Source organism: Oncorhynchus tshawytscha, linkage group LG27, assembly GCF_018296145.1.
Source record: "Oncorhynchus tshawytscha isolate Ot180627B linkage group LG27, Otsh_v2.0, whole genome shotgun sequence".
In the NCBI taxonomy this organism is placed as follows: Eukaryota; Metazoa; Chordata; class Actinopteri; order Salmoniformes; family Salmonidae; genus Oncorhynchus; species Oncorhynchus tshawytscha.
Window position 1 is genome coordinate 6122083 of NC_056455.1, and position 26821 is coordinate 6148903.

Genomic DNA, 26821 nt, shown 5'->3' on the forward strand with positions numbered 1-26821 from the left:
TTACCACTTAAAGGGTGACTTTGTATGTTGCGTTATGTATATTACACTTAACTGGTTAATGTATTTTTCACTGTAGGCAACTTAAAAATTAAGATTTATTGGTCCACAAGAATAAAAGTATTACAAGGTATTTTGTCTCCGTATTGACCTTTTTGACTGCGATCCTGCCTCCAGAACCATCCAATTTACATTTGAAAGAATGAAGAAAACATAATTCCATCCTAGACATGCCCACAAATGTTTTTTTGTAGATCTGAGTAGAGGCAGGGTTTCATCACGGCCTACACTTGCTTGTAATGTTGTAATGTAATGTTTTTGCACAGTTCAAAAAAGCTCTTTATAGGATCACTTCAGACCCCAAGTTGGAGTATTGTTGGCAGCATCAATGCTGTTGTTGCGTGACAGTGGCGCTAAGCATGTCTCCCACGACCACAGAGGGGGACGCTGGAACAGTGTTTGCGGTGGTGCGGGAGGGTATGGGACCCACACGTGTCCCGGTGAGCGTGAGACAATTCTCAGGCTCCCTCTGCGTCAGCGAGAGGGAGAACATGCAATATCTTAATGGGCGCTTTGTATCCTACATGGAGAATCTAAATAAGATAAACCTTTTCACATCACAAATGTAGGGTTATTTTTTTCACTGTTAAGAGAAAGTGAATGGTAGTTCTTCAGGCTATCATTAGGTGTAGAATAGGCTGATATTCTGGTCAGATGTGATAGAACGGCCACGCGCTGCTTTCAAGTACACTCAGTTGCTCTGGTGCGATTCCTCTCTTAGTGGCTAAAACGGTGAGAAGCCTACCTAGGATGTGTGTTGTATGACTGTGTGAGGCTCTATGTTGATTTGTGGGTGTCTGTGGCACAGGTGCACTCACTTGAGGCAGCCAACGCACAGCTTGAGCTACAGCTAAGCAAAGGAAGGAACCCACTGGGAAGAGACATCAATTCAATACAGACAAAACTAGAGGTTAAAATGGTCAGATCTTGACACATCACTGAACAAAAATATAAATGCAACATCTAAAAATGTTGGCTCCATGTTTCAAGAGCTGAAATAAACAATCAGACATTTTCCATACGCACAAATAGCTTTTTTCAAAAATGTTGTGCACAAATTTGTTTACATCCATGTTAGTGAGGGGTTGCTGAGGAGGTTCCGTCTGTAATAAAGCCCTTGTTAGGAAAAACTCATTCTGATTGGCTGGGCCTGGCTCCCAAGATAACCAAAGTATGTGGGCACCTGCTTGTCAATCTCATGGGCCTTAATATGGAGTTAGTCCCCCCTTTGCTGCTATAACAGCCTCTACTCTTCTGTGAAGGCTTTCCACTAAATGTTGGAACATTGCTGCAGGGACTTGCTTCCATTCAGCCACAAGAGCATTAGTGAGGTCAGACACTGATGTTGGCTCGCAGTCGGTTTTCCAATTCATCCCAAAGGTGTTCGATGGGGTTGAGGTCAGGGCTCTGTGCAGGCCAGTCAAGTTCTTCCACACCGATCTCAACAAACCATTCCTCTACGGACCTCGTTTTCTGCAAGGGGGCATTATCATGCTGAAACAGGAAAGTGCCTTCCCCAAACTGTTGCCACAAACTTGGAAGTACAGAATCGTCTAGAATTTCATTGTATGCTGCAGCGTTAAGACCCTTCACTGCAACTAAGGGGCCAAGCCCGGACCATGAAAAACTGCCCCAGACCATTATTCCTTCCCCACTAAACTTTACAGTTGGCACTATGCATTCGGGCAGGTAACGTTCTCCTGGCATCCGCCAAACCCAGATTCGTCCGTCAGACTGCCGGATGGTGAAGCGTGATTCATCACTCCAGAGAACGCGTTTCCACTGCTCCAGTGTCCAATGGCGGTGAGCTTTACACCACTCCAGCCGACGCTTCGCATTGCGCATTGTGATCTGAGGCGTGTGTGCTGCTGCTCGGCCATGGAAATCCATTTCATGAAGCTCCCGACGAACAGTTATTGTGCTGACGTTGCTTCCAGAGGCAGTTTGGAACTCAGTAGTGAGTGTTGCAAACGAGGACAGATGATCTTTACACGCTACTTCCTTCAGCACTTTGCGGTCCCCTTCTGTGAGCTTGTGTGGCCTACCGCTTCGCGGCTAAGCCGTTGTTGCTCCTAGACGTTTCCACTTCACAATAACCGGGGCAGCTCTAGCAAGGCAGAAATTTTACGAACTGACTTGCTGGAAAGGTGGCATCCTATGACAGTGCCACGTTGAAAGTCACTGAGCTCTTCAGTACGGACCATTCTACCGCCAACGTTTGTCTATGGAGATTGGATGGTGTGTGCTCTCTCTCATATACAGTGGGGCAAAAAAGTATTTAGTCAGCCACCAATTGTGCAAGTTCTCCCACTTAAAAAGATGAGAGAGGCCTGTAATTTTCATCATGAGTACACTTCAACTATGACAGACAAAATTAGGGGGAAAAAATCCAGAAAATCACATTGTAGGATTTTTAATGAATTTATTTGCAAATTATGGTGGAAAATAAGTATTTGGTCACCTACAAACAAGCAAAACTTCTGGCTCTCACAGACCTGTAACTTCTTCTTTAAGAGGCTCCTCTGTCCTCCACTCGTTACCTGTATTAATGGCACCTGTTTGAACTTGTTATCAGTATAAAAGACACCTGTCCACAACCTCAAACAGTCACACTCCAAACTCCACTATGGCCAAGACCAAAGAGCTGTCAAAGGACACCAGAAACAAAATTGTAGACCTGCACCAGACTGGGAAGACTGAATCTGCAATAGGTAATCAGCTTGGTTTGAAGAAATCAACTGTGGGAGCAATTATTAGGAAATGGAAGACATACAAGACCACTGATAATCTCCCTCGATCTGGGGCTCCACGCAAGATCTCACCCTGTGGGGTCAAAATGATCACAAGAACGGTGAACAAAAATCCCAGAACCACACAGGGGGACCTGTGAATGACCTGCAGAGAGCTGGGACCAAAGTAACAAAGCCTACCATCAGTAACACACTACGCTGCCAGGGACTCAAATCCTCCAGTGCCAGACGTGTCCCCCTGCTTAAGCCAGTACATGTTCAGGCCCGTCTGAAGTTTGCTAGAGAGCATTTGGATGATCCAGAGGGGACGCTGTTTGGAGAATGTCATATGGTCAGATGAAACCAAAATATAACTTTTTGGTAAAAACTCAACTCGTCGTGTTTGGAGGACAAAGAATGCTGAGTTGCATCCAAAGAACACCATACCTACTGTGAAGCATGGGGGTGGAAACATCATGCTTTGGGGCTGTTTTTCTGCAAAGGGACCAGGACGACTGATCCGTGTAAAGGAAAGAATGAATGGGGCTATGTATCGTGAGATTTTGAGTGAAAACCTCCTTCCATCAGCAAGGGCATTGAAGATGAAGCGTGGCTGGGTCTTTCAGCATGACAATGATCCCAAACACACCGCCCGGGGAACGAAGGAGTGGCTTCGTAAGAAGCATTTCAAGGTCTTGGAGTGGCCTAGCCAGTCTCCAGATCTCAACCCCATAGAAAATCTTTGGAGGGAGTTGAAAGTCTGTGTTGCCCAGCAACAGCCCCAAAACATCACTGCTCTAGAGGAGATCTGCATGGAGGAATGGGCCAAAATACCAGCAACAGTGTGTGAAAACCCTGTGAAGACTTACAGAAAACGTTTGACCTCTGTCATTGCCAACAAAGGGTATATAACAAAGTATTGAGATAAACTTTTGTTATTGACCAAATACTTATTTTCCACCATAATTTGCAAATAAATTCTGGATTTTTTTTCCTCATTTTGTCTGTCATAGTTGAAGTGTACCTATGATGAAAATTACAGGCCTCTCATTTTTTAAGTGGGAGAACTTGTGTGGCTGAAAACACAATTTACATAATTCTGGACTGCTATATGTATTTTTTTGGTTTGTCATTCTATTGTTTTTCATGGATTTTGGTAATTAAATATGATTTATTTATAAATGTATCAGAATTCATTTTCCAGAAATAGTTTTACATTTAGACTGTAAAAGATGGCCTGTGTATTGTCAAATTGGAAAAAAGTGAGGGAGCGCTGCTCCTCTTTGCTCCGGCAGCAGGACACCCCTGCTTGATAGTACCCCATTTTCTATTGTTTTACTGTTCAGTACTCAGCAGCATTTGCCCGTCAAGCTAGCGAACATAAAATTATGTTGAAAACATTTGCTAAAATTGACATTGGCAACAAATTGTCATTTGTTTACAATAAATAAACATACACAATATTTAAAAACCAGCTCCTCCATTGCCAGAAACCGATCATCACGAAAACTAAAGCAGATACGATGCCCCTGGCCACCTCCTACTAGTTTTGCATGACCTGGTCCCCCAGCTGTTGCCCAGGTGGTAGGAGTTAGCACTCGATTTGCAATTAAATGTTCAATGCCCCACTCAAAAAAAAGAGTCAGAAAAACAACAATGAAATGCACGTGGTCGATACAAATTCACTTCTAATCATTGATTAACAAAATTAACAAAAAATGTCAACAGCCATTTGCATCAGAGGGTAATGGAACAATGTCCTGGTGCTGCCTTTTTTTTATCCCTCTGATCATTTTTCCTTTCCGTCGTTTTATTTAGTCAGGACATCCACCGTTCCCAGCTGTATAGCATTCAATTGTTTTGGTGTTCCCGGGCTGTGTAAAACGTGCACACCCAACAATTTTAGCCGCTGCTCAGACATTGCTGACTCATGCCAGGTCACAATGCCAGGATAGGTATTTTACGTATTAGCTAACCACATAATATGTTACAGCATATTAGCATATCTGTTGCCAGACACAGTCGATAACGAGGCACGCAACCATTAGTTGATGCATGCAATACCTGATCAGGGAACCCAACCTTTACTTCTCCATTCTCTGGAGGTGCATCATGGGTAAACTTGTCTCATCTGACCAATACCAATTACTTATCACCGCCTGGTACAACAGAGTTTGAGACAGTGTTGTCATCAGCTGGGATGAACTCATGGACCTTTTGTATAGTTCATATAGTCCTGTGAGTAGGATTGATATTCCAGCCAGGCCAAACCCTATTGTAAATTCATTGATGTTATGGCTCTGGTATGACTCACAAACTTCTACAGATGCACAATCGAGAGCATCCTGGCGGGCTGTATCACCGCCTGGTACGGCAACTGCTCCGCCCTCAACCGTAAGGCTCTCCAGAGGGTAGTGAGGTCTGCACAACGCATCACCGGGGGCAAACTACCTGCCCTCCAGGACACCTACACCACCCAATGTTACAGGAAGGCCATAAAGATCATCAAGGACATCAACCACCCGAGCCACTGCCTGTTCACCCCGCTATCATCCAGAAGGCGAGGTCAGTACAGGTGCATCAAAGCTGGGACCGAGAGACTGAAAAACAGCTTCTATCTCAAGGCCATCAGACTGTTAAACAGCCACCACTAACATTGAGTGGCTGCTGCCAACACACTGACACTGACAATGACTCAACTCCAGCCACTTTAATAATGGGAATTGATGGGAAATTATGTAAATATATCACTAGCCACTTTAAACAATGCTACCTTATATAATGTTACTTACCCTACATTATTCATCTCATATGCATACGTATATACTGTGCTCTATATCATCTACTGCATCCTTATGTAATACATGTATCACTAGCCACTTTAACTATGCCACTTTGTTTACATACTCATCTCATATGTATATACTGTACTCGGTACCATCTACTGTATCTTGCCTATGCTGCTCTGTACCATCACTCATTCATATATCCTTATGTACATATTCTTTATCCCCTTACACTGTGTATAAGACAGTAGTTTTGGAATTGTTAGTTAGATTACTTGTTGGTTATTACTGCATTGTCAGAACTAGAAGCACAAGCATTTCGCTACACTCGCATTAACATCTGCTAACCATGTGTATGTGACAAATAAAATTTGATTTGATTTGAAAAAACATGTCACAACTCAACCTAACCTTATGACAGTGTTTTGGAAATTAGTGGGATATGTGACATTTGGTGTGAAAAGCCATAGATTACCCTTTGTCAGAGCTGGTTAAACATTTAACTCTGATCCTGTGCATCAACTTGTCTCTCAACAGAGTAGATTTACATATAATTGAAGCAGAATCTTTATACATGTGTTCAAACGTTAAAGATTGCCAGATTACTTTAGGAGTGTTAGGTATTTACTTTCCTCTGATATCAATTTTCCAGTAGCTTAATTCATTGGTAAACATACTGTAATGACTTGACTTGCCTACATTCTTTATGAAATTGAACATAATGGGTGAATTTAATAGCATTCAGATGCTGCTAACTGTAATAATAATACTCTATTTCCCAGCCATAAACAGTAATAGGACTTGTAAGAGAGAGAGACAGACCAGGTTTTCTTGCTGTAAACAGCATACCCATTGGCACTCAATGGTCTTGCAGGTTTTGTTCCCACGCTCACACAGTAATGTTTATGTCCTGTCTGTGACATTAATTGTCCACTAGACCAGCCCCATGCAGGCATAACTCCTCTCAATGTTATTTTGAACTTTTCAAACAACAGGTCTTTCTGCTTACCTCATTTGGCCACGTTTTAGATTTGGTTAATTAAGAAATGCTAGTAGCCATGACTGAATTCAAACATGAGTTAGTTTCGGGGTGTGGTTTGATGTGGGTGTGTTCGCAGAGTTAAACAAATTATTTAGCCAATTAGCTTCAACTGGCTGGTGTGCGGTTAGAGGCTTTTAAGTCTTGAAATTTGGAGCTATTGGAATTTTAACACATTCTCCCATGTACATTGTGTAATTTAGCTAGTCCCATAGGGATATCCAAAGTTGACCCAAATGTATAATGGGCAATACTATTGGGTTGCGTGCAGCTGCATTCCAAATTAATGATTACTTGTTAGCTGCCAGCTGTGGGCACGTGGGCAGGATTGAAACAAACCCAACCTTCATTTCCATCGGGATGCAGTCACAACCACAAATCTCACAAAACTCCATTTTGGATGAGACTGACTTTATTACCAAAATTATCCTGTTTACACTTTGTGGTCAATTTTGACAGTAGGATTAATATTTCTGACTCATGTCGATGCCACATGGGTTCTTTTCTTAATGAGAAGTTGTTTTTTAAAGGGCAGTTGCTCTTTAAAGGTCATCTTTTGACAGTGACACAAAATGATCATTAAGAGATTACTGCTATTGTACATCCTTGTCACCAACATAGTAGTGCAACTAAAGGATAAAAAAATGTCATGGGTGGTTTTCTTGCCGTAAACAACACACCCATTGGCACTCAATGGTCTTGCAATTAGCCATGGTTGTTTCTGTCTTGTGACCCCCCCCCACCCCCACCACCACCACTTCTACTCACTCTTTGGTTGGGGCCCGTGACCTATTAGGAACTGTCCTCAACCCATCAATTGGTCCCAAATCCCGACGCACCATTTTGGGGAAAAACTGGTGTAGAGACAGAATATCATCCACCGAGCCAGTGGCTTTTATCGTCATTGTCACTTTTCATATCTTCACATATAAATAATGTCAAGCTGGTCTGAGAACATTTTCCCACAGAATAAACAAGTCATTAATCTTTCTGTGGCAGTGTAAATTAATCATGGGAGCAAAGCAGAAAGGGATCTTTTGAACTTAAAGATTATGTGCTGTTGATAGTTAGAATTGTTTTTTTGTCAGACATTACAGGCACTGGGTTAGCACACACACAACCCAGGTGCCCATGAGTTTTAGGGGGCCCCAACTCCCCTCAAAATATAAAAAAATATTAAAAAATTGGGACAATCCTTGTCCAGCAAGGAAACACTTTTTTAATATATATAGTTTAAAGAAATACATTTTAGGGAATTTTAAAAGGGAAAAGATTGGTTTTGGGAATTTTCAAAATACTTTCAATGTTATTGATTTTCATGTCAGCTCTTTGCCTGGAAATGCCCTCCAAAAAAAGTGTTTGAAATTGGCAAAAATGTATATTAACTGAAAAATCATGGTATGTACACTGAACAAAAATAAAGGCAACATGCAACAATTTCAAAAATTTTACTGAGTTACAGTTTATATACTGTAAGGAAATCAGTCAATTGAAATAAATTAATTAGGCCATAATATATGGATTTCACAGGATTACTGATATGCACCTGTTGGTCACAGATACTTTCAAAAATATATTAAATCATATTTCTCTCAACTTAGATTCCTAAAAGATGTGTCTGGAGATTTTGTTCACTCTGTCAGATTTCTCTAAAATCCTAAATTAATCAGGAATGAGCAGGGTCAGCTATACCATAAGGACCCCTTATTAATGTCCTCATTACATGTAGTGCAACAAGACCATTCATGGTCTGTAAAGTTCTCTCCATTTTTGATAGATTTAAACAAACAACATTGGAATCACCATGGTCACAACCATAAATTGTCAATACCATCTTCATTATAGATTAAAATGCAATATGAATTTTGGTTCAAATATGTTACATTTAATTAGGTTTTAGTCATAAAGCAACTGAAGCAAAAACACAATTTTACTGTGTATACCACTTGAAAGTATAAGAAAAAGCTATTTTGCTCTCTGTAAAACATAAACTCCGTCAGATTTTTGTCTATTCTCTGATAGAATGGTTGTTTTATTGGGGATTTTAAAATGAATAATTTTCCATATTCCAGACTTTAATTTTCCATATTTTACAAATGTTTGTAAAAAATACAAATGTTGTCAACTCCATCAGTGGCTTGTCAACTCCTTCACTGACGACTAAACCCTCTTGCTTTTGTCAATATTCAGATTTTTTTATTGTTGTAATCAATGCTCTGCAACTTATTCTTAAACAATTGAAGTATTTGCTGTGCTACATTTAAGGGATAATGATAGCTTTATAAATTTTATTTTATGTTCTGAATCTAGAAAAACATGCCAAAATGCAAACAGAATTTGCCCTGGAGCATTTAATAGTGTTATAAAACTTAACAAAAATAAATGTGGAGATTTGTTTTACATATTTGAATTATCTAATGTTAGAATTAAATAGTCAAGGCCTTTAAACAGTTGTTGGACCATTGTAAAAATGAAATGACTTTCATGGTGTCTGATGGAGTTGACATAAATCCAGTTAGTTGCAATTTATCAACAAAAAAATATTGGTTGTTCATTTACATGGCTTGATACTTAATACTTTGGTCTATCAAAATATGTAATTCATTATTATATTTATATTATTAAGACAAATATTTTAGATTGTCCCTTCTTTCGAGAATCCCCGAGCTCTAAAACAGCAACATTTTCTCTCAGCCTTAAAGCAGAAAAGTGACGACGCTGGGCCAATTGTGCTCAGCCTCTGGAACTCCCAATCACAGCCGGTTGTGATACAGCCTGGAATTGTGCTCAGCCTCAAGCACTGAGATGCAGTGATAACCTTTCAACAATAAAGCTTTGAGCAATGCGTCTACGTTTTTGGCAGAAATATTTTTGGGGTGACTTTGGGTCAGTGGCCTAATAAAGAAAAAAGAGCATCATGTTTTATCAAATTTACCACTTCAAATGTGACTTTCGATGTTGCGTTATTTATATTTCACTTAACAGGTAAATGTATCCCACTGCAAACAGATGTCAATTCCACATTGGTTCAACATCATTTCTACATTTTTTATTATATATATATTTTTTGTACACACTTTTTCTCCCCAATGTTGATCTTGTCTCATTGCCACATGACTCGATCTTTGGGAGGCTAAGGTCAAGTCATGCGTCCGCCAAACTTGACCACGCTTCTCAACACACGCCCACTTAACCTGGAAGCCATCCTCACCAATGTGTCAGAGGAAACACTGTTCACCTGATGACAGAGGTCAGCCTGCAGGCACCTGGCCCACCACAAGGAGTTGCTAGAGCACAATGAGCCAAGTAAAGCCCCCCAGGCCAAACCCTCCCCAATCCAGAGGATGCTGTGCACCCCGCCTTATGGAACTCCCGATCACAGCCTGTTGTGATACACCCCGGGATTTGAACCCGGGTCTGTATTGATGCCTCTAACACTGCAATGCAGTGCCTTAGACCGCTGTGCCACACGGGAGGCCCTCAATTCAACGTAATTTCATTGAAGTGTGTGCCCAATGGGTATTTTTCATTGTAGGCAACTTAATCCAGTTTATTGGTCCACTTCCCAAAAGAAAACTGGTTTCATAAGGGATTTTGTCTCCGTATTGACTTTTTTTGACTGTGATCCGGCCTCCAGAACCATCCAATTTACCTTTGAAAGACAGAAGGAAATATAATTACATTCTAGACACGCCCACAAGTGTTTTTTTGTAGATCTGTAGGCCTATAGTGGACGGATTTTCATCGGGCCTACAATTGCTTTCAATAGATAGACATATGTAATATCTTTGCAGTTTGCACAGTTAAAAAAGCCCTTCATATCAGATCCCAAGTTGGAGTGGTGTTGACAGCAGTCATGGCTGCATTTGCCCAGGAGATGGCACCCTGGCAGGTGTGCCTTGCCAGTGGCGCTAACCGGCTCTCCCACGACCACAGAAGGGGACGCTGGAACAGCTTTTGCAGTGATGCGGGAGGGTATGGAACCCGCATCTCAATGGAATATGCATCAAGTGTCCCTTTGAACTCCCTGTGCATCAATGAGGGAGAACATGCAAGATCTGAACGATTGCCTCGCCTCCTACCTGGAAAAGGTCAATCAAAACAGGTGTCAGGTGAGAACCGCATTCCATCAAACGAGCATTAATACCTTTAAATGACCAGTATCACAATGCACCGTCATGCTAGAAAACATGTTTTCACTGGATCTCAGACTTTCATCATTGCTGTGAGTAAGAAATGCACAGAGGTTTCTGTTTGAACAGTAATCTATAAAGTTCTGAAATATACTCTGAAATCGTTATAGGGATGCAGGGGTGATGGAATTTGTTCTACGCCAAACAATTTGATCTTATTGGATTCAGTTTCCTTGTAAAGCGCTTACACTTACATTTATCCAGAAGATGGCAGTATATGCATTTAGGTGATCAGTTGTGGAGCGAGACAGCTAGTCTTCTCATTTGATACATTTACGCAATTTAGTATAACTTTTAGATTTTATTTTAGTAGTTTGAAATCAATGTATCAAAGCTTAGATAAAGCTTCTGATGACTTATTACCTGATATTGTTTTTAATTATGAAATATTTTTGCTGTATTTACTTCACACTTGTTCTGAAATATTATTCTCATCTTATTTCATTGTATTGTGCTACATTTCAAATGTGTATTAGAAAGTGTGCTTATAATAAAGTGTTACTTTCTTCAAACATGAAACAAACTGGCTTTGGGTGTGTTCGTAAATTCACTCTGGCTATCTACTCCGATTTCAGAGTTCTCTCGTCTGAGTGTAAACCTCAGCAAAAAAAAAGTAATTAAATTGTTTCCAGCAGCACAGTTACAGTCACCAACACTACAGATAACATGAAAACAGCCTAACTAGCTCTGCTACGGTGAGTAAAATGGTCAGAGTGAAGTGTTCTCTCATTTGTGTCTGGAAGTAGCTAGCAAGTTAGCCAACTTTAGCCAGTTAGCTTGAGTGCTTGACTGCAGCTGTGAGGTCAGAACGCTCTGATCAACTCTACTCTGTCAATGTCCAGCTGTGTAGCAAAAACCAAAACTTGCACCCCTTGGAGTCACGAGGATCGAGGTGGGGAAACACTGCCATAACCCCACTGCCACCATGGGAAACTCTGTTCACAACGTTTACATCAGCAAATCACTCGCCCACACAATGCCATAGACACTGTCTGCCATCTGCCCAGTAGTTGAAACCGGGATTCATTCATAAAGAGCACACTTCTCCAGTGTGCCAGTGGCATTTGCCCACTGAAGTCGGTTACGATGCTGAACTGCAGTAAGATCAAGACCCTGGTAAGGATGACAAGCATGTAGATGAGCTTCCCTAAGACAGTTTCTGACAGTTTGTGCAAACCCACAGTTTCATCAGCTGTCCTGGTCTCAGACGATCCCACAGGTGAATAAGCCGGATGTGGAGGTCCTGGGTTGGCGTGGTTACATGTGGTCTGTGGTTGTGAGGCTGGTTGGACATACTGCCAAATTCTCTAAAACAACGTTGGAGGTGGATTATGATAGAGAAATTAATATTAAATTCTCTGGCAACAGCTCTGGTGGACATTCCTGCAGTCAGCATGCCAATTGCGTGCTCCCTTAAAACTTGAGACATGTGTGTTATGGTATTGTGTGACAAAACTGCACATTTTAAAAAAATATGAAAAGGGGGAGGCTTGCAAGCCAAAAAACACAATCCCAACCGTGAAGCACGGGGGTGGCAGCATCATGTTGTGGGGGTGCTTTGCTGCAAGAGGGACTGGTGCACTTCACAAAATAGATGGCATCATGAGGGGGGAAAATTATGTGGATAAATTGAAGCAATATCTCAAGACAGTCAGGAAGTTAAAGCTTGGACGCAAATGGGTCTTCCAAATGGACAATGACCCCAAGCATACTTCCAAAGGCCTACAAACCTGACTCAGTTACACCAGCTCTGTCAGGAGGAATGGGACAAAATTCACCCAGCTTTTTGTGGGAAGCTTGTGGAAGGCTACCTGAAATGTTTGACCCAAGTTAAACAATTTAAAGGCAATGCTACCAAATACTAATTGAGTGTATGTAAACTTCTGACCCACTGGTAATGTGATAAAAGCTGAAAGAAATCATTCCCTCTAATATTATTCTGACATTTCACATTCTTAAAATAAAGTGGTGATCCTAACTGACCTAAGACAGTGAATTTTTACTTGGATTAAATGTCAGGAATTGTGACAAACTGAGTTTAAATGTACTTGGCTAAGCTGTATGTAAACTTCCGACTTTGACAATAATGCTAAAATCAATCACTAATTTAGACAAACATACGGCAAAAAAATAACCTCTGTTTGCATAAATGATCAATAAGATAAAATAACTGACATTAAAAAAGTTAGAACTAAGAACCTTGTTGATGCATTGATGTTACAAAGGTATGAGAATGAGCTGGCTATGAGGCAAACTAACGTGTGCGCTGGGAGTCGGGAAGCAAGTTCAGGGAGTGCATAATTTAATAAACAAATGAACAAAACAAGAAACACGAACAGCGCACAGACAGGAAACAAACAGAAACAATGACACCTGGGGAAGGAACCAAAGGGAGTGACATATATAGGGAAGGTAATCAAGGAGGTGATGGAGTCTAGGTGAGTCTGATGATGCACAGGTGCGTGTAACGATGGTGACAGGTGTGTGCCATACCGAGCAGCCTGGTGACCTAGAGGCCGGAGAGGGAGCACACGTGACAGTACCCCATTCCCGACAAGGACGCCGACCAAAATGATGATCCCGGGTATCAGGAGCGGACCGGTCACCTCTGCTGAGGCGCCGGAAACCTGTCAGTCCGGCTGAGATGCGGGAACATGGCGACCTAGAGCACTGGAGAGAGAGCATACGTGACACAGACTGTGGAGGCCGACGTCAATGGGTTGAGGAGGGTGCTGGACGAGTTGACCTTGGCCAGATCTGACCTGGAAATGCAGATGAACCACGAGGAGGTGGGTTTGCTAAAGACCTCAAACAGAGGCTAACAGAGGCTAACAGTGTTATGATTCAACATTACTCTACTATGTAATGATGAGGCACAGGATTGAATATTGACCAGATATATGTTAAAGCTTTGTTCCCGGGACCTCTTGGCCATGCATAATCAGATGAGCGGCCAAATCAACGTGGAGGTGAACCCTTCACCACAGGAAGACCTCACCAAAGTCATGGCTGAAATCCGTGACCACTACGAGGCCATCGCTAACAAGAACTGTAAAGATCTGGAAGGCTGGTTCAATGCCAAGGTAATACTGCAACCTTTCTTTTTGGCCAATGACATGTTTATGTTTTCCAGTTATAGTCTTCAGTGAATGTAATCAGTAATGAACCCTACGGTATGCTGTCTTTCATTCACAGTCAGAAGAAATCAACAATGTCGTGGCAGGCAGACAGCACAGAGACCCTCCAATCATCCAGATCTGAAATCACTGAAGTTAAACGCACACAGTAAAGTCTGGAAATCAAACTCCAATCCCAACTCAGCATGGTGAGATAAACAAAAAATACAAAGTTGAAAAATGGTATACCTCTGCACTTCCATTCAGTCATCTAATAAAATTATTTCTTTCTTTTCCCTTCCTTAATCCTGTCAGAAAGCATCCCTGGAAGGCACCCTGTCTGACACACAGAGCCACTATGCTAATATGATGGCCGGCTACCAGAGGCAGGTGACCAGCCTGGAGCTTGGTCATCTTCGTGCTGACCTGGACCGCCAGGGCCAACAGTACAGAATGCTACTGGACATCAACACCAGGCTGGAGATGGAGATCGCTGAGTACAGGAGGCTGCTGGATAGTTTTCCAGGTGAGCCTGGATCTTTACATAAATCATTGAAAAACATTGGTCTTGAAATGTGAGTGCCAAAAGTAATTAAGCAAAAGTAGGCCTTTCTAACAATATTGTCTCTGCCTCTACGGTCCATCAACCGCCACAACCACTAATATCTTTTTGCAGAAGGTGGTGACCTATGTGCAGGAGATTGTTGACTGCGTGGTGGTCAGCACCAACTGCAAGAGACCGTGTATGAAGATAAATCTTGAATTGGGAGCCACACAGAACAGAACACAAGTCAACTGATGCCTGCTGTCAACCTAGCTCAGAGCGATTAAGAAATAAAAGTGTTCCGAGGTGATGAAACAACATTCTTGCCTCTTGCGCTTTTTTTTTTGTACATCAAAACTGTTTACAAAAAGTAGTGATAACTTTGACAGCCGTGGTTGCCACCGATATGGTCAGTAACGATTCTAAACCTTCACAAAAACACCACGTTTTTTCACCTTTGTAAATTTGTAATTTTTTTTACAATTATTTTTAATTCAACCTTTTATTTAACTAGGCAAGTCAGTTAAAAGAACAAATTCGTATTTACAATGACGGCCTAGGAACAGTGGGTTAAACTGCCTTGTTTGGGGACAGAACAACCAATTTCTACCTTGTCAGCTTTGGGATTCGATTAATTCATTTACTGTTTTTAAATGCCCAGTGTAGTCAAAATTAGATGTTCCAGTGTTTAATATATTTCCACACTATGAGTTTGGAATAATGTTAAATTGTGAAAATGAATATAATGCCCTTTTATTGTAAGAGCTGTTTGAAAAGACCGCCTGAAATTTCAACCTGTTTTAGTGGGAAGGAGTTTTGGCCTGCCTGGTGACATCACTAATAATTAGTTATTAGATGAATAAGAACCAGTTCCAAATCTCTCTGCCAATCACAGCTAGTTTTCAGGTTTCCCCTCCCCACTAAGACCACTCCCAGACAGTCTAGCATATTTTTTCTTTTGGACACTTTTAATTGAAAACAATCACAGTAAGGTACTTAATTGTTAACCAGAAATGATTTGATATTCATATAAAATGCTGGATTGGGCCTTTAATGCAATCTCAGCCATCCAGTGGTAGAGCAACTAGGGAGCACCTCAAATTGCCCGGTGGCAGCCAGACACCCAGAATAAGCAAGCTAACAAGTAAGTCTTCAGTGTAGTGAGAAAATGTGAATGGTCCTGTAAGTGAGTGTGGAACATGCCACAGACTTCCTATACTACTTGCTGCAGACAACAAGAACCTATTTGTAATTTAGAACAGATATTTTTTTTAATCAATAGTTCAGTTCACAATTACATATTTTTCTTTATTTGACAAACATGCAGTTCCAACAAAAGTTATAATTATATACACTACTGTTCAAAAGTTTGGGGTCACTTAGGAACGTCCTTGTTTTCCATGAAAATATACATGAAATTAGTTGCAAAATGATAGGAAATATAGTCAAGATGTTGACAAGGTTACAAATAATGATTTTCAATTGAAATAATAATTGTGTTCTTCAAACTTTTCTTTTGTCAAAGAATCCTCAATTTGCAGCTATTACAGTCTTGCAGGCCTTTGGGATTCTAGTTGTCAATTTGTTGAGATAATCTGAAGAGATTTCACCCCATGCTTCCTGAAGCACCTCCCACAAGTTGGATGGATGGGCACCTCTTGCGTACCATACGGTCAAGCTGCTCCCACAACAGCTCAATAGGGTTGAGATCCGGTGATTGTGCTGGCTACTCCATTATAAACAGAATACCAGCTGACTGCTTCTTTCCCAAATAGTTCTTGCATAGTTTGGAGCTGTGCTTTGGGTCATTGTCCTGTGGTAGGAGGACATTGGCTCCAATTAAGCGCCGTCCACAGGGTATGACATGGTGTTCCAGATGGAGTGATCGCCTTCCCTCTTCAAGATCCCTTTTACCCTTTACAAATATCCCACTTTACCACCACCAAGGTACCCCCAGACTATCACATTGCCTCTACCATGCTTGACAGATGGCATCAAGCACTCCTCCAGCATATTTTAATTTTGTCTGCATCTCACGAATGTTCTTCTTTCTGATTGAATATAAGTTTTTATTTTTATTTTTTTGACCTTTATTTAACTAGGTAGGCCAGTTGAGAACAAGTTCTCATATACAACTGCGACCAGGCCAAGATATAGCACACCAGTGCGACAAAAACAACACAGAGTTACACATAAACAAACATACAGTCAATAACACAAAAGAAAAGAAAAATAGAAAAATCTATGTATAGTTTGTGCAAATGTAGAAGAGTAGGGAGGTGGTAGGGAATATATAGACCCTAGAGGCGAAGATAATCACAATTTAGCATTAATACTGGGATGATAGATGTGCAGATGATATGCAAGTACAAATGCTGGGGTGCAAAAGAGCAAGAGGGTAAGTAATAGAGGTGTGGACTCTAGTCCCATGACTTGGACCCAAGTCTGAGTCGAGTCACAAATATGATGACTTGCTACTTGACTTTGACTTTAACACAAATGGCTCGTGACTTGACTTGGACTTGAGCCTTTTGACTCGACTTGACTTGATACCCTCCCCAAGCCCAAATATTAAAAATGATGCTATTAAAAAAAGTGTGCAGCGCATCAATTCTTCCTTTAATAGATTACAGTTTGAATCGGACAGCAGCCAATCAAATTGTGCCAGCTGAGAAAAGGTTGTGCATGGCAGTGCAGAGGAACGTAGGCAGGTAAATTCAGATGGAGCCCTTGGAAAGATGATACCCCAAATTATTATTTTTGGCTATAAAGATGACGCTGTATCAACAAAAAATGGATTACAACTTGCAAAACATGCGGGAAGAAAATTACAGACAGAGGCGCAACAATTTCCAACTTTGTTTGACATTTGAAGCTGCACAAAGAACGGTAAGTCGTGGCTAATATAGCCGACAGCTATATCATTTATAACTTTACTAGTGTAGCATGTAGGCTAACGTAACGTTAAATCAATGAGCCTCCACACAGTTTAGGCAGTGCGGGAACGTGATCATTGCACCCAAGATTGAGCTACACTTGGCTAGTCAGTTGGTAGCCTAAATCCTGCCTGATGTTACTGCTGTTCCTAAAACCATTGACATACGTTAGCCTACTGTAACCACACAGAGAGTGTGTGTGTGTACGTGTGTGTGTGTTAAGGTTGGGCGATTGTGTACAAGCCTACATCGCCCGATTGCGCCCCATAGCAATCCTTGATATTTGATCACTATTGATTTGATTTAATTTATTGGAGGGTGGGTCTTTCTCATGGCTACCCATGTATTTCCATGGAAATAAAATGTTCATTTGGAAAGAAAGAAATATATAGATATACTTAAAAGCATTCACGATTTGCGTAAATGTAATATACTAACTATTACCATTGTTAAAAATATGAAATGGTATAACATTTGGTGAAGAGCACATTATGACTTGTTTAGGACTCAAAACTCAAAGTTTAGGACTTGAGACTTGACTTGATAGTTGACGGTCTTGACTTGAGACTTGACTCGGGCTTGCCTGTCTTAACTTGGGACTTGACTTGGGACTTGAGTGCTAAGACTTGAGACTTACTTGTGACTTGTAAAACAATTACTTGGTCCCACCTCTGGTAAGTAATAATATGGGGATTAGGTAGTTGAGTGTGCTATGTACAGATTGGCTGTGTACAGGTACAGTGATTGGTAAGTTGCTCTGACAGCTGATGCTTAATGTTAGAGAGGGAGATATGAGACTCCAGCTTCAGAGATTTTTGAAATTCGTTCTAGTCATTGGCAGCAGAGAACTGGAAGGAAAGGCGGCCAAAGGAAGTGTTGGCTTTGGAGATGACCAGTGCAATATACCTGCTGGAGCGAGTGCTACAGGTGGGTGACCAGTGAGCTGAGATAAGGCGGGGCTTTACCTAGCAAAGACTTATAGATGACCTGGAGACAGTGGGTTTGGTGACGGATATGTAGTGAGGGCCAGCCAACGAGAGCATACAGGTCGCAGTGGTGGGTAGTATATGGGGGTTTGGTGACAAAACGGATGACACTGTGATAGACAACATCCAGTTTGCTGAGTAGAGAGTTGGAGTCTATTTTGTAAATGACATCGCCAAAGTCAAGGATCGGTAAGATAGTCAGTTTTACGAGGGTATGTTTGGTGGCATGAGTGAAGGAGGCTTTGTTGCGAAATAGATTTAATTTTGGATTGGAGATGCTTAATGTGAGTCCGGAAGGAGAGTTTACAGTCTAGCAAGACACCTAGGTATTTGTAGATATCCACATATTCTAGGTCAGAATCGTCCAGAGTAGTGATGCTAGTCGGGCTGGAGGGTGCAGGAAGCAATCGGTAGAAGAGCATGCACTTAGTTTCACTAGCATTTAAAAGCAGGTGGAGGCCATGGAAGGAGGGTTGTATGGCGTTGAAGCTCGTTTGGAGGTTTGTTAGCACAGCGTCCAAAGAAGGGCCAGATGTATACAGAATGGTGTCGTCTGTGTAGAGGTGGATCAGAGAATCACCAGCAGCAAGAGCGACATCATTGATATATACAGAGAAAAGAGTCTGCCTGAGAACTGAACCCTGTGGCACCCCCATAGAGACTGCCAGAGGTCCGGTCAACAGGACCTCCGATTTGACACACTGAACTCTGTCTGAAAAGTAAGTTGGTAAAGTTGGTAAACCAGGCAAGCCAGTCATTAGAGAAACCAAGGCTATTGAGTCTGCCGATAAGAATACGGTGATTGACAGAGTCGGAAGCCTTGGCCAGGTCAATGAATACGGCTGCACAGTATTGTTTCTTATCGATGGCGGTTATGATATTGTTTAGTACCTTGAGTATGGCTGAGGTGCACCCGTGACCGGCTCAGCAACCAGATTGTATAGCGGAGAAGGTACGGTGGGATTCGAAATGGTCAGTGATCTGTTTCTTAACTTGTCTTTCGAAGATTTTAGAAAGGCAGGGCAGGATGGATATAGTTCTGTAACACTTTGGGTCTAGAGTGTCTCCCCCTTTGAAGAGGGGGATGACCGCGGCAGCTTTCCAATCTTTGGGGATCTCAGAAGATACAAAGGAGAGGTTGAATAGGCTAGTAACAGGGATTGCAACAATGGCGGCGGATAATATTAGAAAGAGAGGGTCCAGATTGTCTAGCCCAGCTGATTTGTAGGGATCCAGAGAAATGAAGGAGAAGTGGGGGGAGCAAGTTGCTGCAGGGTTGGTCAGGATGATATCTATGAGGGTGCCCATGGTTACAGATTTAGGGTTGTACCTGGTAGGTTCCTTGATAATTTTGTCATGCCCTGGCCATAGAGAGGTTTTTATTCTCTATTTTGGTTAGGCCATTGTGTGACTAGGGTGGGCTTTCTAGTTTCTTTATTTTTATGTTTTGTATTTCCTTGTTTTGGCCGGGTATGTTTCTCAATCAGGGACAGCTGTCTATCGTTGTCTCTGATTGGGAACCATACTTAGGTAGCCTTTTCCCACCTGTGTTTTGTGGGTAGTTATTTTCTGTTTTGTGTTTCTGCACCTGACGGAACTGTTCGTTGTCGTTTTGCTCTTGGATATTTTGTTCAAGTGTTTTGAAAATAAATCACGCTGCGCTTTGGTCCACTCCTTCTTCATCAGACGAGCGGGACAGATTTGTGTGAGATTGAGGGCATCTAGCTTAGATTGTAGGATGGCCGGGGTGTTAAGCATCTCCCAGTTTAGTTCGCCAACAGTACTCTGAAGATAGATGGGGGGGCACAGCTGAGGGTCGAGGGGGTCTATAACAAGCGGCGAGAAAGGTGAGAGACTTGTTTCTGGAAAGGTGGATTTTTAAAAGTAGAAGCTCTAATTGTTTGGGCACAGACCTGGATAGTATGACAGAACTCTGCATGCTATATCTGCAGTAGATTGCAACTCTTTTGCAAATCTTGTCGGAAAATGTTATAGTTAGGGATGGAAATTTCAAGATATTTGGTGGCCTTCCTAAGCCAGGATTCAGACACGGCTAGGATATCCGGGTTGGCAGAGTGTGCTAAAGCAGTGAATAAAACAAACTTAGGGAGGAGGCTTCTAATGTTAACATGCATGAAACCAATGCTTTTACGGTTACAGAAGTCAACAAATGAGAGCACCTGGGGACACGTAGGGCCTGGGTTAACCTCCACATCACCAGAGGAACAGAGGAGGAGTAGGATAAGAGTACGGCTAAAGGCAAAAAAACTGCTCGTCTTGTGCGTGTATTTATTTTGGGCAACAGACATATCCGATTTCCTCAAACTTAGATTTTTCTGTCCACAACACTTTTTACCAATCTTCCTCTGTCTATTGTTCTTTTGCCCATCTTAATCTTTTCTTTTTATTGGCCAGTCTGAGATTTGGCTTCTTCTTTGCAACTCCGCCTAGAAGGCCAGCATCCCTGAGTCGCCTCTTCACTGTTGACGTTGAGACTGTTGTTTTGCGGGTATTATTTAATTAAGCTGCCAGTTGAGGACTTGTGAGGTGTCTGTTTTTCAAACTAGACACTAATGTACTTGTCCTCTTGCTCTGTTGGGGCACTGGGGCCTCCCACTCCTCTTTCTATTCTGGGTAGAGCCAGTTTGCGCTGTTCTGTGAAGGGAGTAGTACACAGCTTTGTACGAGATCTTCAGTTTCTTGGCAATTTCTCGCATGGAATAGCAGGACAAGAATATACTGATGAGTTTCAGAAGAAAGTTCTTTGTTTCTGTCCATTTTGAGCCTGTAATCGAAACCACAAATGCTGATGCTCCAGATATTTAACTAGTCTGAAGAAGGCCAGTTTTGTTGCTTCTATATTCAGAACAACAGTTTTCAGCTGTGCTAACATAAATGCAGAAGGGTTTTCTAATGATCAATTAGCCTTTTAAAATGATAAACTTGGATTAGCTAACACAACATGCCATTGGAACACAGGAGTGATGGTTGCTTCCAATGGGCCTCTCTACGCTTTGCCGTTTCCAGCTACAATAGTTATTTACAACATTAACAATGTCTACACTGTATTTCTGATCAATTTGATGTTATTTTAAATGGACAAAAAATGTGCATTTCTTTCAAAAACAAGGACATTTCTAAGTGACCCCAAATTTTTCAAATTATAATATTTTGTGAATTACGCCATAAACCAAAAATGTATTTCTGTGAAATCTCTTTTCAATGAAGGGATACATTTTCTGTCTGCAAAAACAGCACTGACATTACCACATTAAAATATTCATAATACTAGCACAGGGATTGATGTTAATAGAAACTACTCATTTTACAATGTCCATAAGAAATTGTTGATTGTTTGGAGGTCAACCGACAGCAATTATATTTTGGAGAGGGTTCCAGTAGATTAGTCAAGAACATTCTAACTTGATAGTCTAGTATGCAAAATTGGCAACCTTGGTGACATTCCGTATTTCAGTTACAAGGAAATCTCTCACTGTAATTGGTGATCCCTCCCACTCTCTAACATTCTCAGTTTGAAAGGCTTCCCTGTGGCCAACACTTTACGATGCTCATGGTCAGGAGAAAAACTGTGAAAAACTTTGTTATCATAGTTGTTGTTTAAGTTTGATGTATCAATCTATTTCTCTACTACAATCTTGAATTTTCAGTCTTTCTTCAACATGCTATTTGGTAAATATCCAGTTGTGTAAAAATACTTAAGTAAAGATACTTTGAAGTACCACTTAAGTCGTTTTTGGGGGTATCAGTACCTCACTTTAATACTTATATTTTTATAAACTTTTACTGTCACTCCACTACATCCCTAAAGAAAATCATGTACTTTTTACTCCATACATTTCCCCTGACACCCAAAAGTACTTAGCAGGACAGGAAAATTACATATCAATAGAACATTCCTGGTCATCCCTACTGCCTCTGATTTGGCGGACTCAGTAAACACAAATGGTTTGTTTGTAAATTATGTCTGAGTGTGTCCCTGGCTAACCGTAAAAAACAACAGGAAAATCGTGCCATCTGGTTTGCTTAATATAAGGAATTTTAAATTATTTATACTTTTCCTTTTGATTCTTAAGTATATTTTTGCAATTACATTTACTTTTGATACTTAAGTGTATTTAAAACCAAATACTTTTAGACTTTTATTCAAGTAGTATTTTACTTTGTGACTCACTTTTACTTGAGTCATTTTCTATTAAGGTATCTTTACTTTTACTCAAGTATGATCATTGGGTACTTTTTCGACCACTGTAAATATCGTTGATGGAACATCTTGACCACTGCCTGTCACCAAGCGAGTACCCCAAGGCTCATTCCTTGGCCCCACGCTCTTTTCAATTTACATCAACAACATAGCTCAGGCAGTAGGAAGCTCTCTCATCCATTTATATGCAGATGATACAGTCTTGTACTCAGCTGGCCCCTCCCAGGATTTTGTGTTAAATGCTCTACAACAAAGCTTTCTTAGTGTCCAACAAGCTTTCTCTACCCTTAACCTTGTTCTGAACACCTCCAATACAAAGGTCATGTGGTTTGGTAAGAAAAATGCCCCTCTTTCCACCGGTGTTATTACTACCTCTGAGGGTTTAGAGCTTGAGTACTTGGGAGTATGGCTAGACGGTGCACTGTCCTTCTCTCAGCACATATCAAAGCTGCAGGCTAAAGTTGAATGTAGACTTGGTTTCCTCTATCGTAATCGCTCCTCTTTCACCCCAGCTGCCAAACTAACTCTGATTCAGATGACCATCCTACCCATGCTAGATTACGGAGACATAATTTATAGATTGGCAGGTAAGGGTGCTCTCGATCAGCTATATGTTCTTTACCATTCGGCCATCAGATTTGCCACCAATGCTCCTTATAGGACACATCACTGCTATCTATACTTCTCTGTAAACTGGTCATCTCTGTATACCCATCGCAAGACCCACTGGTTGATGCCTCACTCCCCCTATCTGAGATATCTACTGCAGCCCTCATCCTCCACATACAACACCCGTTTCTTCCAGTCACATTCTGTTAAAGGTTCCCAAAGCAAACACATCCCACGGTCGCTCCTTTTTTGGGTCGCTCCTCTATCTATAGTGTCTGCTCTTAAAATAACAGATCCAGCCAGGCATTACTGTACAACATTTTAGTGAGCAAGTAATACATCATAATCTATGTATTTAAATCTATAAACACTTGAACAAATCTAGGACCACTTTCTGAACCATGATGATGACCTAGAGACCTAAACCCGTTTCATTGTCCTTCTTCAGGAGCTGTTGTCCATGCGTTTCCAGATGAGCGGCCAAGTCCATGTGGAGGTTGACGCTGCATCACAGGAAGACCTCAGCAAAGTCATGGCTGAGATTGGTGAACATTATGAGGCTGTCGCTGCCCAGAACAACAGAGATCTGGAGGGCTGGTTCCACGCCAAGATAATACTGTTTCTCATTATAAATATGATTCCATAATTTAGGTCCACGATATCCAAAATGTCCCACAAATTGAATTGTTCATGTAAAAACATTATTTTGGATGGTGTTGTCCACAGACCGAGGCGCTGAACAAGGAGGTCGCATTTAGCACAGAAGTTATCCAATCGTCCAGATCTGAAATGTCAGAAGTCAAACGCATAGTACATTCTTGAAATCGTACTTCAATCACAAATGAGCATGGTTAGACTGTTAAAAAAATATTTAAAAATATTTATTTTGTTTCAATGTCTGCCACAGATCAATGAATTTTCTTAACGGATTCCTGATTTTTTTGTTTTGCTCTTCATTTCTCTCCAATAGAAATCATCCATGGAAAATACTCTCGCAGAGACAAAGAACCGTTTCTCCATGCAGCTGTCGGGTTATCAGAAGCGGGTGACCAGTTTGGAGGAACAGTTGGTAAATCTCAGGGCTGACCTGGAACGCCAGGGCCAGGAATATGAAATGCTGCTGGACATCAAGACCAGGCTGGAGATGGAAATTGCTGAATACAGGAGACTGCTGGACAGAAAGATGACAAGCAGGTGAGCCAAACAAGCCTATTCTATTAGTCCATCAAATTCGATTTCTAAGCTATCAGGGTTTTTTTTTATTCTCAACTTTGAGCAGGTTCTAGGCTAGACTCGCTTACTTTCTTAAAAGCAAAACAGTGGCCCCACCAGTTTATACACTACCAGTAGAATCATGTCAAGACCTTGCAAGGTCAAGACCTTGCCATATTGTGTTCGGTACAGTCAATTTTGTGTTCATTGCTGTTTTCCGTTTGGTCCACAGTGTCCTCTCCTCCTCCTCCACAAGCACCAGGAAGGTCATCACAGTGGTAGAAGAGGTGGTGGATGGGAAAGTGGTCTCCTCCACCCAATCCTCAGCTTCTTCATATGCACGCCGCTGATGCAGTCCATGAGTGCACTGAGGTGAAATACAACAACTGATTATCTGACTCACTAAACATCCAGTGCATATCTGGAAGGCAACAACAATAAAAAATTATACATCTGAAATCCTTTGTTTGTTCATTTACTTTGTCTTCAGAATAGGCAAGAATTATACTTTATTTGAATTTTTTTAACGTCTGCTTCAGTTTCACGAATAATTTCATGCGTGCCTATTCAATTAAACATCATGAAATAGTTTCAGAGTAGTGGGAAGGTTGAGCTCGGTGTTGAGCTGATTACTAGCTATGTGGTGTCACCTAGTGTCGGCTTTAGGGATGCAAGTAGACGTTAATAAGCAAACCTCCATGTACATGTTCCATCATGATAATCTAACATATTTACATGAGATATGTTATTTCCAGCACTCATTTATTCTTAAATGTAATATGATACGATTACAGAAATTCAGGTAAAAGTAAAAAGTTTGACAACCATTCCCCAATCTCCAATTTATCAGGATAACCAGAAGGACAAGATACTCCAGGGTGGGACCACCCAAGCAGCCAGGTATACAGAAAATCAAGTATGAATGGGTAGGACTTAACCCCCTATTGACACACACCGGTGTGTCAATCTAAGTAACATAATTTTAAAAAATATCCCAATCAAACTACATCAGTTTAAGCTATAGATGTCTGTTGCATGGGCTTGTATGGGCCGCGTCTCAATCTACCACATCCGCCTATCCTGCCCTTCCGCATCTGCAGTGGAAAGTGGCAGATCTACAGCGCTGTGTGTCAGACCAGGAGACATCCCGGAAATCGATCTTCTCAAAAAGACATCCAAACGGTATGCTACAGATATAACGGTATACTACAAGCGAGCCTGTTTCTCTCCCCAGTCAGAAGCAGCCTGCCCGACTCTGACCAGCAGTAGTAATCTATCCTCCTCTGTATTATGTTCAGAAAATATATTTGTGGGCCGAATTTGTAAGGGGAAAGCACTAATCATGTTTATGCAACCTAATAATCACCCTTAGAATACTTCCAGAGACACTTGTGTTTTGATTTCAAATGGAGAAAAAATCTACAATAAAAATTGGCCCACCCTAGTTACAAGAATGTGACATTGCACAGCAGAAAGATGGTTTATTCTTCTTTATCTTCTTGACTTCAATATGGAATGAGAACTGGTACTTGTATGTTCTGTTTCATGTTGATTAAAAGGCTAATTTTAAAGAGTACATTTTTATAATTTCATGAACATAGTGTATTGTAACAGTAGTAGCAGTTCATTCTATTTGGGGCAGGCGTGGGGCATGGGAGTACACAAGATGTTCCCCCATGATAAAAGGGGGGCATGAGGGAAAAGGTTTGGGAAGCACTGGCCTAGCTGATGATGTAGGGCAGGCTATCAATTCAGATTGATATTTTGTATGGCATTGGAATGTTGAGTCAGTTGATTCACTGGACTGAGAGAGGAAGGAGGTCCCTCTGGCAGGTCTTCTAGGCTTCTACACGTGTGCAGTCAACGTGCTCTGTTCATAACCCTCAGGTGTCTTAGCTTTATCTTTGAGTTCAGTAACCATTTTTGATAGGCCTACCACATAGGGGAAGTTGAGCTTTTGTTGATCTTCTGAAAGGGTTTGGTCTGATCTCATTGTCTGATGTCTGGGATTTAAAGACACTCAGAGGATTTTAACCAAACTGTGACAAAATAACGTAGATAGTTTTTGTTATGATACTGTTAAACTCCGTTATTTTCTGCTGGTGTTTGAAAAGTGACTATCAAACCAAAAATAGTCACCACAGCAGGCTAAACCTATCTGAACATACCACAGATCTCCCTCTCCTCCTACTCCACCCTGGGCAGCTGCGGGGCCCTGGCAGCGTGGCGTGCCACCCTTCCCCTGTCCTCCCCCCTCCTCCGGACCACACCCTTCCGCAGCTTCATTAACCTGGCTGCCTCCATCACTGCCCACAGGATGGAGTACTCTTGAGAGCCGCACACTAGGGTGAGACATCATCACACACCCACAACTCCTCTCTGCCCCTCTGTC

The 26821-nt window shown here is 41.4% G+C and overlaps 1 pseudogene; it reads left to right on the forward strand.

Annotated features, from left to right (window-relative positions):
- Window positions 1–416: 416 nt before the first annotated feature.
- Window positions 417–24798, forward strand: LOC112225717 (annotated as a pseudogene).
- The last annotated feature ends 2023 nt before the right edge of the window (window positions 24799–26821 follow it).